A 14876-nucleotide genomic window follows, 5' to 3' on the forward strand; every position below is an offset into this window, starting at 1 on the left:
TCTAAAAGAGAAATTAAGGAAACACTCCCATTTACCACTGCAACAAAGAGAATAAAATACCTAGGAATAAACCTACCTAAGGAGACAAAAGACCTGTATGCAGAAAACTATAAGACACTGATGAAAGAAATTAAAGATGATACAAACAGATGGAGAGATATACCATGTTCTTGGATTGGAAGAGTCAACATTGTGAAAATGACTATATTACCCAAAGCAATCTACAGATTCAATGCAATCCCTATCAAATTACCAGTGGCATTTTTTACAGAACTAGAACAAAAAATCTTAAAATTTGTATGGAGACACAAAAGACCCCAAATAGCTGAAGCCATCTTGAGAAAGAAAAACAGAGCTGGAGCTGGAAGAATCTGGCTCCCGGACTTCAGACTATACCACAAAGCTACAGTAATCAAGACAGTATGGTACTGGCACAAAAACAGAAATATAGATCAATGGAACAGGATAGAAAGCCCAGAGATAAACCCACGCACATATGGTCACCTTATCTTTGATAAAGGAGGCAAGAGTATACAATGGAGAAAAGACAACCTCTTCAATAAGTGGTGCTGGGAAAACTGGACAGCTACATGTAAAAGAATGAAATTAGAACACTTCCTAACACCATACACAAAAATAAACTCAAAATGGATTAAAAACCTAAATATAAGGCCAGACACTATAAAACTCTTAGAGGAAAACACAGGCAGAACACTCTATGACATAAATCACAGCAAGATCCTTTTTGACCCACCTCCTAAAGAAATGCAAATAAAAACAAAAATAAACAAATGGGACCTAATTAAACTTAAAAGCTTTTGCACAGCAAACGAAACCGTAAAAAAGACAAAAAGACAACCCATAGAATGGGAGAAAATGTTTGCAAACGAAGCAACTGACAAAGGATTAATCTCCAAAATATATAAGCAGCTCATGCAGCTCAATATCAAAAAGACAAACAACCCAATCCAAAAATGGGCAGAAGACCTAAATAGATATTTCTCCAAAGAAGATAAACAGATTGCCAACAAACACATGAAAAGATGCTCAACATCACTAATCATTAGAGAAATGCAAATCAAAACTACAATGAGGTATTACCTCACACGAGTCAGAATGGCCATCATCAAAAAATCTAGAAACAATAAATGCTGTAGAGGGTGTGGAGAAAAGGGAACCCTCTTGCACTGTTGGTGGGAATATAAATTGATACAGCCACTATGGAGAACAGTATGGAGGTTCCTTAAAAAACTAAAAATAGAACTACCATATGACCCAGCAATCCCACTACTGGGCATATACCCTGAGAAAACCATAATTCAAAAAGATACATGTACCACAATGTTCACTGCAGCTCTATTTACAATAGCCAGGACATGGAAGCAACCTAAGTGTCCATCAACAGATGAATGGATAAAGAAGATGTGGCACATATATACAATGGAATATTACTCAGCCATAAAAAGAAATGAAATTGAGTTATTTGTCATGAGGCGGATGGACCTAAAGTCTGTCATACAGAGTGAAGTAAGTCAGAAAGAGAATAACAAATACCATATGCTAACACATATATATGGAATCTAAAAAAAAATGGTTCTGAAGAACCTAGGGGCAGGACAGGAATAAAGACACAGATGTAGAGAATGGACTTGAGGACACGGGGAGGGGGAAGGGTAAGCTGGGATGAAGTAAGACAGTAGCATTGACATATATACACTACCAAATGTAAAACAGATAGCTAGTGGGAAGCAGTTGCATAGCACAGGGAGATCAGCTCCGTGCTTGGCGACCACATAGAGGGGTGGGATAAGGAGGGTGGGAGGGAGACGCAACAGGGAAGGGATATGGGGATATACGTATGCATATAGCTGATTCACTTTGTTATACAGCAGAAACTAACACAACACTGTAAAGCAATTATACTCCAATAAAGATGTTAAAAAAAAAAAGAGTTTGACAGTTCTAGGTACCTTATATAAGTGGAATCATACAGTATCTGTCCTTTTTTGTCTGGCTTATTTCACTTAGCATAATGTCCTCAAGAAGCTTTTACCTTTGACGGCAAAGGGCAAGACAGAGAAAAGCTGGCAGCTGAATGACACTGTTGAACTCCTGTATCAACCCTTCACCCAAGCCCACTTCACCTCTGAGTTTTTTGGTTACTTGGTCAATATATTCCATTTATTATTTAAGCATATTTGTGTCTATATTTTCTATTATTTGCAAGTGAAAACACAGTAACTGATACCCTCCCTTTTTTTCCTCAAATAGAATTAACAGTTTGGTATATATTCTTTCAGACTCTCTAATATACAAATAAAGATGTGCATTTTATTTAAAAAAAAAAAAGAGTGAGGCAGACATCTGTACTGATATGGAAGATCTCTAAGATACATTGATAAATGAAAAGGGCACAGGGCAGAGAGAGAGTGTAGGAGAAAAAAAGAACAGAAATATACTTCTATTTTAAATGGCCACATCATCTCTAAAAGGATAGACAAGACACTTTAACCAGAGGTGGCCTCTAGGGAGAGGAAATGGGTTATAAGGGAGAGAAAACAAAAGGAGATTTTTATACATTTATACATCTGTACCGGGTGCAAGTATTACTGAGCTAAAATATAAAACTCTTTTTTTTTTTTTTTTTTTTTTAAGTCAAGCCCTAATCTTTTGGGTTACCACTTGGTAACCTGTTATAAAACTCTATTAGATTCAAGTGTAGCGCTGCTGAGGCCATTACCTGGGTCACACCTGGGCTTCCTTTGCCTTATCAGTAACTGTTTCACGAGACCTCAGATTTCAGGGTGGAAGGTACTCCATCATCTCAAAAGATTTCACAGCCAGGGTACAACTCCAGCCCATCCAAGCCCAGAATTCCACAGAGACCCTGCAATGTTGTGATATAATAAGAAATATATATTTGGTCTTTGCCCTAGGTTCCTGGCACAAGAGTTTCTAAAACGCTTGGAATTTCCTGAGTGATAGGGGTGAGAGGAGCACCTTTTGTTATTCATAAAAGTCCCTTTCAACCACGCCTGAGTTTGTGCTGATACAATGACTCTTGGTGAGCCCCTAAATACAGCGTCAGGATAGAGGCTGGCTACCGCAGGAAGCAACCACGTGATTAGAGGATTGGCACTTTCAGCCCTAACCCCGGACTTCGAGGAAGTGGGGAGGAGCTGGAGATTGAGTTAATCACCAATGGCCAATCATGCCTACACAATGGAACCTCCACAAATACCCTAAACCACAGGGTTCAGGGAACTTCCTAGTTGGTGAATGCCAGGAGGGTGAGGCACCCTAACTCCATGGGGACAGAAGATCCTGTGCCTGGATCCTTCCAGACCTCACCTAAAGTACCCCTTTATCTGGCTGTTTATTTGTATCCTTTAAAATAAATCAGTAAATGTAAGTAAAGTGTTTCCCTGAGTTCTATGAGCCATTACAGCAAATTATCAAACCTAGGTGGGAATGCCCTATTTCTAGCCGGTTGGTCAGAAGTACAGGTGGTAACTGGGGACTGGGGACTGAAATAGGGACAGTCTTGTGGGACTGAGCCCTTAACCTCTGGTATCTGCACTAACTCCAGGTGGTTAGTGTCAGAACTGAATTAAATTGTAGATCACCCAGTTGGTGTCAGAGTGTCAGAGAATTTGTTGGTGCTGGGAAAAACAGCACACATTTGGTGTCAGAGATGCTGAAGGTAAAAAACACCATCAGACCCCTGGCTGGGATCCCATCGATAACTGACCACTTGGGCTTACTCTGCTGGGCTGGCTGATCTGGGACAAAAATCTCAAAGAGGCAGTGACTGAAATGTCCTTCTGGGGCCATAAGTCTGCCAGGAATGGCTACATTCTGAGGCCCTCTGCCCCAGAAATGTCCTTCATCTGCCCCCTGGAGAGAAAGCCTCTTTAAGCTGTGTGTTCTCCCCAGCTGCAAAAGTGAGTCATGAGGGGGAAGAAAACTGACTCACAGTTGTAAGAACAACAAAGGGAGAGGCCAGCTACAGGACTAGACTCAGACCTTTTCTATAATAGAAGGTAAAGCTGACCATCCCCTAACTTGTGACTTCAGTCTCCAAGCACTTCCCCTCTCATCAGCAGGTGTCCCCCGTCTATTCTAACTTCTCTCCAGGCAAGTTCTCAGGACTAACTGCTCCGGTCTCAAGCAAACTCAATTTTCTCAGGAAATTTTGAGTTGGGTTTAATAGCCCATCTCCAAAGATGGCACCCCATTTCAACTCCTTATTTCTACGCCTCTCCACTTTCCCCGACCTCAGTCCTTCAGCTACATGAATGCGTGGCTTTTCTTGCTCTGCATTTCAGGACAGAGGTAGAGTTACAAACTAGAGCTCTCCAAGTCCTCTCTCCACTTCTCCCCATGACAACCTTTCTTCTGTGTCCACTTCTTCCTTCCCATCACCACCCCTTCCCTGGTCCACACACGTGGCAACAGCAGGTCTGAATTACAACAACCGCCTCTCAGAGCTGGTCCCCCACCCTGACCTCCTGCCTCTCCCCATGCCAGGTCAGCCGGCTCACTGCTTCCAGAAGAGTTTCTCAAAACCCCATTCACCTTTCGGGGGGTCGCCAGCTCAAGCATCTCAGAGGCTTCTTGTTGTCTCAAATCCCAACAGGCAGCTGGGCATTCACAGAATGAATCTCCCAGCCCCGACGCTCGCTACTCCCCAACAGCATCTTTTTTTTTTTTTTAACAGGGTTTCCTAAGTGCCAGGGTCCTGTGGGTTCAGCAGAAAACAAAGCAGACACAAATCTCCACCTTCATGGACCATCCATCGCCTTCCTCCTGCCAGTGAGGCTAGGGGCATCACACCGTTCCCATGCCTGGCTCTTCTCATCGCCATGACTTTGCTCCGTGTGCCACTTTCTGGGTACCGTCCCCTCCTCTCCACCAACCCCAATGTGACGCCCTCATTCAAGGGCCAGCTCTCCCAAGAAGTCCTTTCTGAGCAGCTCCCCTCCCACCCAGTCCCCTCAGCTTGCAGGCCCTTGGCCTCATGTATTCTACTCTCCATAATGAGTTCTCCTGGAACTATTCTCCACTGGCCCCATCAACACAGCCACCACTAGGATGTGCCCACTATGTGCCGCTTTACGTTATTTCATTTAATCCCCCCAATATCACCGTGAAGAAGGTCTTATTGCCCCTATGTTATAGACGAGGAAACCAAAGCTCAAAGAGCCTAAGGAACTTGCCTGGTAATTTTCTACATTCGTTTTTGCATTTAACATCTTACCTGCCACAGAAACAGCACTCAGTAAACAGCAGTTATGACTGTTCCTTATTAGCTAGTTACTACTTGAGCGAGCATGTATTTTGCCCCAGGACATGCATCCCTTCTCTCCTCAACCACAGGATAAGCGACTGAAGGCAGGCGCCATGTCGTCAGATCCATCTGTGCCTGCCACAGATGCACAGCAAATGCTTGAGGAAAGAACAAACACTTTCTTAGAATAATGCACAGTAATAACTTTTGCCCTTTTTAAACCATTCAGTCAAGTGTGAAAACTCAGGACTAGATCACGGGGAATTTATTTTGCCAAATATTGAAACTGCCATTTAAGAATATCAGAAGTAAAAAGGGATGGAAAGATGATTCGGGTCAGCAAAAACACAAACAGCTGTTTTGCAACCGGCTGGAACTGAATAGTCAAAATCCAGGAAGGCTGAGGAAAGGCAAAAGGTCTTAGCAACATGGCAGGGAGGAGAGCCCTGCCCTGAGTGAAGACTCCCAACTGGCCACAAGCCCAGGTGACAACAAATGGCTTTTGGGACAAAAGCAGCAAACACGGATCAAGAGATTAATTTAAGTAGGAAAGTCGGAGAGTTTCGGGTTGGTCTTTTCAGACCTGCGCACAGTGATACTGAGGCATCATGTTCTAATATTCTGTGGGACAGCAGGAAGAACCCAAGGCCAGGAACCGGAACTGCTGCTTCCAAAGCTTGGCTCTGCCTCTTACTGGTGGAGCTGGGTAAGTCACTGAACCCCCCCCGAACCTCTGATCCATCATCCATGACGATGAAACCACGACCTTAACCTGTCCCAATGAGAACTGTCCAATAAAGAATAAAACTATGAAGTGTGATACACATATAAGGAATATTATCAACAACAAAAGCAACACAACATCAGCAGTTGGTTGCATAGTGTCCTGGGGTGAGATAGTTGAGATTAGACCCCAGTATTTGTTGAAACCTTGATGGCTGATGGGTAGGGGAGAGGCTGCCATTAGTAGATTATAGTAGTTGTTCTATTTTTCTTGAGGTAAAGGTTGAATTCACCTTTGGGGACAAAACTTTTTTTTCTGTGTTGTAATTCCATCCTGCTATCACCAAGCATTCAGTAAAATTTTGTGAAATATCTGGTAATATTTTTATTTTATTTATTTTTAAAATTTTATTTATTTATTTTTATTTTTGGCTGTGTTGGGTCTTTGTTGCTGTGCGCGGGCTTTCTCTAGTTGTGGCGAGCGGGGGCTACTCTTTGTTGTGGTGCGCGGGCTTCTCACTGCGGTGGCTTCTCTTGTTGCGGAGCACGGGCTCTAGGCACGTGGGCTTCAGTAGTTGTGGCTCGCGGGCTCTAGAGCACAGGCTCAGTAGTTGTGACGCACGGGCTTAGTTGCTCTGCGGCATGTGGGATCTTCCCGGACCAGGGCTCGAACCTGTGTCCCCTGCACTGGCAGGCAGATTCTTAACCACTGAGCCACCCAGAAGCCCTGGTAATATTTTTAAAAGATGTACTTTGAGAAGTTATGAGATAAGTCTTTTTGCATGTTGAAGGCAAAATAGTATGAGGAAGGAGGCAACAACCCTGAGACAGGGAGAACTAGTGACATCCAGAAGAGAAAATAGACAGCTGGCCAAGGAAATCAGTAACCCAGGTAGATTTTATTCATTTAACAAAGATTTTTTGAGCCCCAACTATGTCCCAGGCTTGGTGGAACACATAATAAGTATTCCTTAGGTATTTCTAAAAATACCTGCAGAGGGGAACTTGGTAAAAGAATTCCTACAGGTCAAGTGTGAAAGGAGCTTGAGTAATTGTTATTTAGGGACTACACTGACATGTTATCCCTGAAGATGGAAGAGATCAGAGCCATCTAAGGCTCAAAGATCAAATACAGTTGAAGGTTTTGCCTCATATGGCATCTATGTTCATCCCGCTGCCTTCTGGCATCCATGGTTTCCAAGGAGAAGTGAGCTCTTAACCTTATCAAAGGTCCTTGTGATGAGTCGCTTATCTCTTGCTGCTTTCAAGATTCTTTGATTATGATGTGTCTAGGTGTGGATCTCTTTGATTTTATCCTACTTGGAGTTCACTGAACTTCCTGAGTATATAAATTACCATTTTTCATCAAATTTGGGAATTTTAGGGCTATTATTTCATCAAACATTCGTTCTGCTCCTTTCTATCCTCTTTCTAGGACTCCCAACATGCGTATGCTGTAGGTGTCTGAGGCTCTGCTCATTTTCCTTCATTCTTTTTTCCTTCTGTTTCTCAGTGTTTAACCTCAATTGACCTATCTTCAAGTTTGCTGATTCTGGGAATTCCCTGGTGGTCTAGTGGTTAGGACTCTGCACTTTCACTGCCAAGGGTGCGGGTTCAATCCCTGGTCGGGGAACTAAGATCCCACAGTCTGTGTGGCGCACCCAAAACAAAAAAAGTTTGCTGATTCTTCTGCCTGCCCAACTCTGCTGTTGAGCTCCTAGTGATTTTTTCACTTTAGTTATTGTAATTTTCAACTCCAGAATTTTTTTTTTTTTTTTTTGTAATTTCTATCCCATATTGATCATCTCTTTTTGGTGAGGCATTGTTCTCAGACTTTCCTTTAGTTCTTTAAACATTTTTTTTTGCCCATGCAGCGAGGCATGGGGGATCGTCTTAATTCCCTAACCAGGGATCAAACCCGTGTCCCCTGCAGTGGAAGCTCCGAGTCTTAACCACTGGACTGCCAGGGAAGTCCTAAACATATTTTTAAATAGATGATTTAAAGTCTTTGTCTATAAAGTCTAAGGCCTGAGTTTCCTCAGGGACAGTTTCTACTGATTGTGTCTTTTCCTGTGTACATGCCATTCTTTACATGCCTCATAATTTTTTGTTGAAAACAAGAGTCAGCCATTTTTCTTGAATAAATGTTCCCTGGATTGCTGCAAGCCTTTGGTTAATTTCCAGAGTTCTGAAAAAGTTGATTCTGACAATTTTTGCCAGTTTTCTCATTTCTTTTACAGAGGAATATCTTTTAAGAACTCCTTATTTCACCATTCCCGAGGAATCTATATCTCATATGGCAGTTAGAAAGAGGTTTTCATCCCTCTAAACAATTTTTTGAAGAATACGGGTAAAAGAACTCTGATACTTAAATACTCTGTACTTGATCTTAAGCCCCAAATAATGTCTTAAATGCCACACTTCTCTAAATTTTTTTAAAAATCTGATTATTTACAAAGACACAGCAACATTTATTAAACACATAATTTTATAATTCCAGCATCCAGAAAAAAAAAATGGAATAACGTTCCAAAATAACCAAAATGAGGTATTATACACTTTGTTTTACCTTTCTCGAGTAAAAGTATCTTGGCTCTTGCTCTGTGGTAATAGGTTTACAGCAACAGTTTGATCAGGGTACATGGGCTATGTTTAAAGCTGCATTGTATAACACTGAATGGACTGCATATGTAGCAATCCTTTTCTGATGTACATTTGGTGGTCTCCCATTTTTTTTGCTATAAAAATGCTGATCCAAACAGCCTAGTATGCTTGTGTGCTTGTCTTATTATACCTTAGGTTACATTTCTAGAACTGAAATTGTCATGTCAAATGCCTTGTCAAATGCCTTTTTTTTTTTAAGTTTTAGTTTTAATTTTCTCTGTATCCTCTGCCATTTAATGCCCTGCCCTGAAATGGAGCACATTTTCCTATCTCTTTGGATGGAGGTTCTGATACTCAGTGATGTCACTGCCATTTAATAAGACTCTCACGTGGTGTATCACGCAATGCTCCTTCACCACCTGAAGGGGGAACTCAGAGTCAAAGGTAAGGAAGGACTGTATTTAAAACTTCTGAAAAGCAGGAATCTAAGACAGTCTCCCATTCAAATTTCCTTTTCGTGGAACTCCACAGACCTGCGCTTTTACCCATATGGAGCCACATAAGCATCAGAGAACAGGGGAAGGTCAGACTGCATTAATAATTTTCAGCCAGGTCCCGCTCACCAGTCACAAGCTTCCTAAGGCCACACCCAGTAACCAAGACAGGAATGCAAGTCCACATCTGTTTATCATCTAAAATCCAAATCTCTGGGACTTCCCTGGTGGCGCAGTGATTAAGAATCTGCCTGACAATGCAGGGGACACAGGTTCGAGCCCTGGTCCGCTAAGATCCCACATGCCACGGAGCAACTAAGCCCGGGCACCACAACTACCGAGCCTGTGCTCTATAGCCCATGCTCCGCAACAAGAGAAGCCACCGCAATGAGAAGCCCGCGCACTGCAACAAAGAGTAGCCCCCGCTTGCTGCAACTAGAGAAAGCCCGCGCACAGCAATGAAGACCCAACGCTGCCAAAAATAAATAAATTAAAAATAAATTTTTAAAAAATCACTTTAAAAAAAATTAAATAAATAAAATATCCAAATCTCTAACAAGAGTTTGATGACAATGCCCCTCCAAAGAGACTTGTAGCTCTCCACTGGGAGGTTAGGGAGAGGCCAGGGGTCTCACCATTTCCAGGGGGATGAACTAAAGAATACGAAAAGGCAGGCATGGGTTTCGGGTGTCAGAATTTCTTAGTAACCAAGCCTGACCAGAAACCAAGAACCCTTAAGTACCAGACTCCCTTTCTCTGCATTTGATAAGATGTAAGATATAGGGAGGAAACGCCAGACCCAGACACAGAAGACTGGGACTCAAATTCCCGCACTGTTGTGTCACTGGCATGATTTTTTTTTTGATTAATTAATTAATTTACTTATTTATTTTTGGCTGCATTTGGTCTTCATTGCTGCGCGCAGGCTTTTCTCTAGTTGTGGAGAGCAGGGGCTACTCTTTGTTGCAGTGCGCAGGCTTCTCATTGCAGTGGCTTCTCTTAGTTGTGGAGTATGGGCTCCAGGCACACGGGCTCAGTAGTTGTGGCTGGCAGGCTCTAGAGCGCAGGCTCAGTAGTTGTGGCGCACAGGCTTAGCTGCTCCGCAGCATGTGGAATCTTCCCGGACCAGGGCTTGAACCCATGTCCCCTGCACTGGCAGGCGGATTCTTAACCACTACGCCACCTGGGAAGTCCCACTGGCAAGATTTTAAAACTAGTCCTTGATCAAAGGTTTGGAAAATAGGCAGAATCTAAATTCCACCTATTTTGTATTTTAATTCCACCTATTTTGTGGCCATAGTGCACAGAAATGAAGCCTCAAGTAGATTAATTGAATCCAGTCACACAGCGTAGCAGCCTGGGTGTAGAAGTGCAGAGTTCCATGAGAAGAGAAGGATTAGGCATGCTTCAATCCAGGGCACATGGGCTATCAAACCATCCCCAATTGGGGGCAAAATGGCAATGACTCGGGGCTCTGCCTAGCAGTTGGATTCAAAGACTAAGACCTAGTTTCACCCTGGGCAGCAATCTCTTGAATTATAAAAAAAGTGTTACCCAGTTGAGAAAGAAACTCCAAAAGTCGCTTAGGAAAGTAATTTACTACAGTTTGAGATCATATCATTATCTCCTTATTAGGCAAGCTTCTTTAATTCCAGGAAGACTAAATTTAAGCATATAAATATGCCTAAGAAAATAAAAACCATAGTATTTATAATTTTGTGTTAAGAAATCTGTGTGTATCTGTTACTTTATGTACTTCAATGTTCAAGGGAATTTGGTCTGTTCAGAGTAACGAGTCAGTCTCAAGATTCCAATTAAAATATGTAACTGAGTAATTGGTTTAAACTTAGGATTTTAACTCGGAATTTTACTAAGTTTAAAATCAGTATTGGGGTTTCCCTGGTGTTGCAGTGGTTAAGAATCTGCCTGCCAATGCAGGGGACACGAATTCGAGCCCTGGTCCGGAAGGATCCCACATGCCGCGGAGCAACAAAGCCCATGCGCCACAACCACTGAGCCCGCGTGCCACAACTACTGAGCCAGTGCGCCACAACTACTGAGCCTGCGTGCCTAGAGCCTGTGCTCTGCAACAAGAGAAGCCACCGCAATGAGGAGCCCGCGCACCACAACAAAGAGCAGCCCCCGCTCACCACAACTACAGAAAGCCCACACGCAGCAACGAAGACCCAACGCAGACAAAAATAAATAAATAAAATAAAATAAATAAAACATTTTTTAAAAAAAAGAAAAAAAGATGAAGTTTTAAAAAACGAATAAAAAATAAAATAATATCAGTATTGGCAGATGACAAATAAGCACATGAAAAGATGCTCAACATCATTAGCTACCAGGGAAATTCAAATTGAAACCACCATGAGATGCCACTACATACCTTTCAGAATGGCTAAAATGAAAAAGACTGACCGCCTCCAGTGTTGGTAAGGGTGTGGAGGGACCAGAACCCTCGTCTGCTGCTGGTGGAAATGGAAAATGGTATAACCACTTTGGAAAATGGTCGGGCAGTTTAAGTTAAACATATACCTACCATATGATCCAGCCACTCTGCTCCTACACATTTGCCCAAGATAAAAGGAGATATATGTCCATACAAAGACTTGTACAGAGGTTCACAGCAGCTTTATTTAGAATCACCAAAAACTGGAAACAACTAAAATGACCAACAGGTGAAGAGATAAACAAATTGTGGAATATCCACTAATGGAATATTACTTAGCAATAAAAGGAACTATTCATACATGCAACATAGACAAACCTCAAAATAATTATGCTGAGGGAATGAAGCCAGACAAAAAAGGAGTACATACATGATTCCACTTATGTAAAATTCCAGAAAATGCAAATTAATCTATAGTAACAGAAAGCAGTTCAGTGGTTACTTGGAGATGGTAGAGGCAGAGAGGGGTGGGAGGCAGGGATTACCAAGGGGCACAAGGACACTTTTGGATAATCACTATCTTAATTGTGGTCATGGTTTCACAAGTGCATGCATATGTCAAAATATAAATTGTACACTTTAAATATGTGTGATTTATTATGTCAAAAATACCTCAGTAAAGCTGTGTGAAAAAATAAGATAAAACAGTATAGGAATGTTTAAGAAAATTTAAGAGTCAGTTTAATTTATTAGTTAAACAGGAATATTTAAGTATTAAAGATTTGGTAATCAGACAATTGCAAGTATTATTAAAGGAAGTTGAATGTAATTCATAAACTCAATTTAAAATTTTCAAATGAGTTAAGATTGCAAATGGATCAAGTATTAACCCAAAGACCCCTTAAAGTGATTATTAAAATTTTCTAGAATCATAAGTAGAACAGAAAGATTTGTAGACTACACTTAAAAGCTAAATGTAGAAGACTGGCCCTTAAAGGAAGAATGAGATTTTTGAGTTTGTAGCTTGAACAAACTGAAAATCAATTTTTACAGTCAAAGTAACTTCTGAATAATCTTTGCATTACACAAAAACCCGGGGGCGGGGGGATGATTAAAAAATCTCACTCAAACAGGCTACTCACCAGTCACCCAAAACTCACCAAGTCACTTGGTCTCACCGAACTTCAGTTTCCTCATTCATGAGAGGAATGTTTTCCAGAATAATCCACTTATTATAAATGATTTAATATTAATCAATTTCACATTGATAAACAGCACATTAGTAAAAGCACTCGGAGAAGCATACAGCGATGGGCAAATAGAAAAGATCAGCAGCATGATATCACTCTATAGTAACTGCAGCCTTTCCCAGACCCTGGGCTGACCAGTGACAGACATGCGAAAGGTGACACACGTATCCTCAGAGACTAAGCATGACTCAGCACAGCCAGATCATGGAATTTTCCCGAGGCCTCAGCCAGAGAGGAGCTGCCACATATGGAGTCTGGTCCACAGCTGGTGGAAATGTACCTAGAGCTGCCCTGGATATCCCAGCACCACTGCCAAATGCCCCCCGGCCCACAGGCAAATCAGGGTAAGGAGGTGAGGAACAGCAGCAATGAGGGGGTGTTGAGATGACCCAGGGTTATGCCTTCTGGAATAATACTTAAAAAAAAAAAAAAGCCCACATCTACCTCCCTCCAGGATCACCAAGGCGACCAAAAGGAGGAGGACAGGGGAAGGCGGGAACCTTCAATGGCAGAGTCTCAGTTACAGTAACTAAGCAAAGCTCCATGGACTCAGGAGGGAAGTAGGGACTGAAAAGCCAAACAAGCTTTAACAAATTAGATGACCTGGCAGAAGAAGACCCTTCCTGGCGACTAATTTTCCCTTCCTACTGATGGATTTGGGGAAGACATGCAAGAAAAGATGACACTCTGGGGGCTTCCCTGGTGGTGCAGTGGTTGAGAGTCTGCCTGCCAATGCAGGGGACACGGGTTCGAGCCCTGGTCTGGGAAGATCCCACATGCCGCGGAGCAGCTAGGCCCGTGAGCCACAACTACTGAGCCTGCGCGTCTGGAGCCTGTGCTCCGCAACAAGAGAGGCCGCGATAGTGAGAGGCCCGTGCACCGCGATGAAGGGTGGCCCCCGCTTGCCACAACTAGAGAAAGCCCTCGCACAGAAACGAAGACCCAACACAGCCATAAATAAAATAAATAAAAAATAAAATAAATTAAAAAAAAATTTAAATTAAAAATAAAATAAATTAAAAAAAAAAAAAGATGACACTCTGGGAAAAAAAAAAGGAGGGGTGTCAGAATCTTGGATTCTGCTAATTAGCCTTCTCTGGGCCCCAATTTCTCAGCTCCGTAAGCTGAGAAATTGGGACTGTCACCCAACTGCCCCTCTTCTCCTCACAGGGATGCCAGTAAGAGCAACAACATTCAACTCTATCAGCCAAGATGGGAGACCGAGAGCAAGCAGAGAGAACAGTGGGAAGTTTGTGGAGGGTGGAGTCCGTCAAAGGTCCGGAGGCATTTCCTCTCATACCACCTGCCTTTACACTCCGCCCACTTTTCCAAGCAAACTCCATCTCAGAGTGGAAAACGGCCACTCCTGGCCCAAGACCTAGGACACGTGAGGACTGTGGAAAAATCTCAGGACGGAGAACAGCTTATGGGTTCTGAAGGATCATCTGAAAAAAATCCCCCGACAAAGGAATCTCCACACTGAGCACTGGACCTGAGCTCTGGGCAAAGTTGTCCCTGAGCCACTAAGTTCCCAGGGCACCTGGTTGTGAAACACGGGGTAGCGGCTGGCCTGCCTCTGGATGAAGGGAAGAGCATATCAGTGTCTGAAATGCAGGCGGGACGCTACACAGAGCCAGGACCGTGCCCGGCTAGGGCCCTCTCACAGGCCATCAGGTGGACCCCGGACCCGAGGGCCTTGGAATTTAGGCTGCGGAGATGCACCGGGATCAATGCAATCAGTGGAGTTTCCTGTGTGAGGGGAAACCTTAAGAGCGGGAGGTTATACAGGGCCGTGCTGCCACACAGAGCACTATGTGGGGGGAAGAAGGGGCAAGTCCACCTTCACCCCCTCATCGTTGTCTGGGTACATGTGTCAAGTGCTTTTACAGCCAGCTGACAGAGCCACCTCCTGTGCCCAGCTGCCTGCTCTCCACATGGACTCAAGCGCTCTTCCCAGAGGCTGCCCAGCCCTACAGATGCTTCCTTCCTGTGGTCCTGAGGAGCCTCGCCGCTCTCCCCCACCACCAGGCGGCCCAAGCCACACCCTTCCAGAAGTAGGGCCTCCTGCTGAGGCTGGCCAGCAGCCAACTGGGGCCAGCAGGGAGCCAGACATCACTTTC

The 14876-nt window shown here is 43.2% G+C and overlaps 1 protein-coding gene across 8 annotated transcripts in view; it reads right to left on the reverse strand.

Moving 5' to 3' along the window:
* Positions 1-14876, reverse strand: part of PC (pyruvate carboxylase) — a 105131-nt gene that overhangs the window by 85068 nt on the left and 5187 nt on the right. For 2 of the 8 annotated variants that reach the window (XM_082478200.1, XM_082478197.1), the window contains exon 1: positions 12667-12882. The exons of 5 other annotated variants lie outside the window; for them this stretch is intronic. The gene's annotated coding sequence lies outside the window, so the exon portion shown is untranslated. Of the gene's footprint in view, positions 1-12648; positions 12883-14876 lie in introns of those variants that run through there. One more of the 8 variants, XM_082478192.1, reaches the window with a different exon arrangement.

Source organism: Balaenoptera physalus (genome assembly GCF_965194825.1).
Source record: "Balaenoptera physalus genome assembly, chromosome: 10".
Classification (NCBI taxonomy): domain Eukaryota; kingdom Metazoa; phylum Chordata; class Mammalia; order Artiodactyla; family Balaenopteridae; genus Balaenoptera; species Balaenoptera physalus.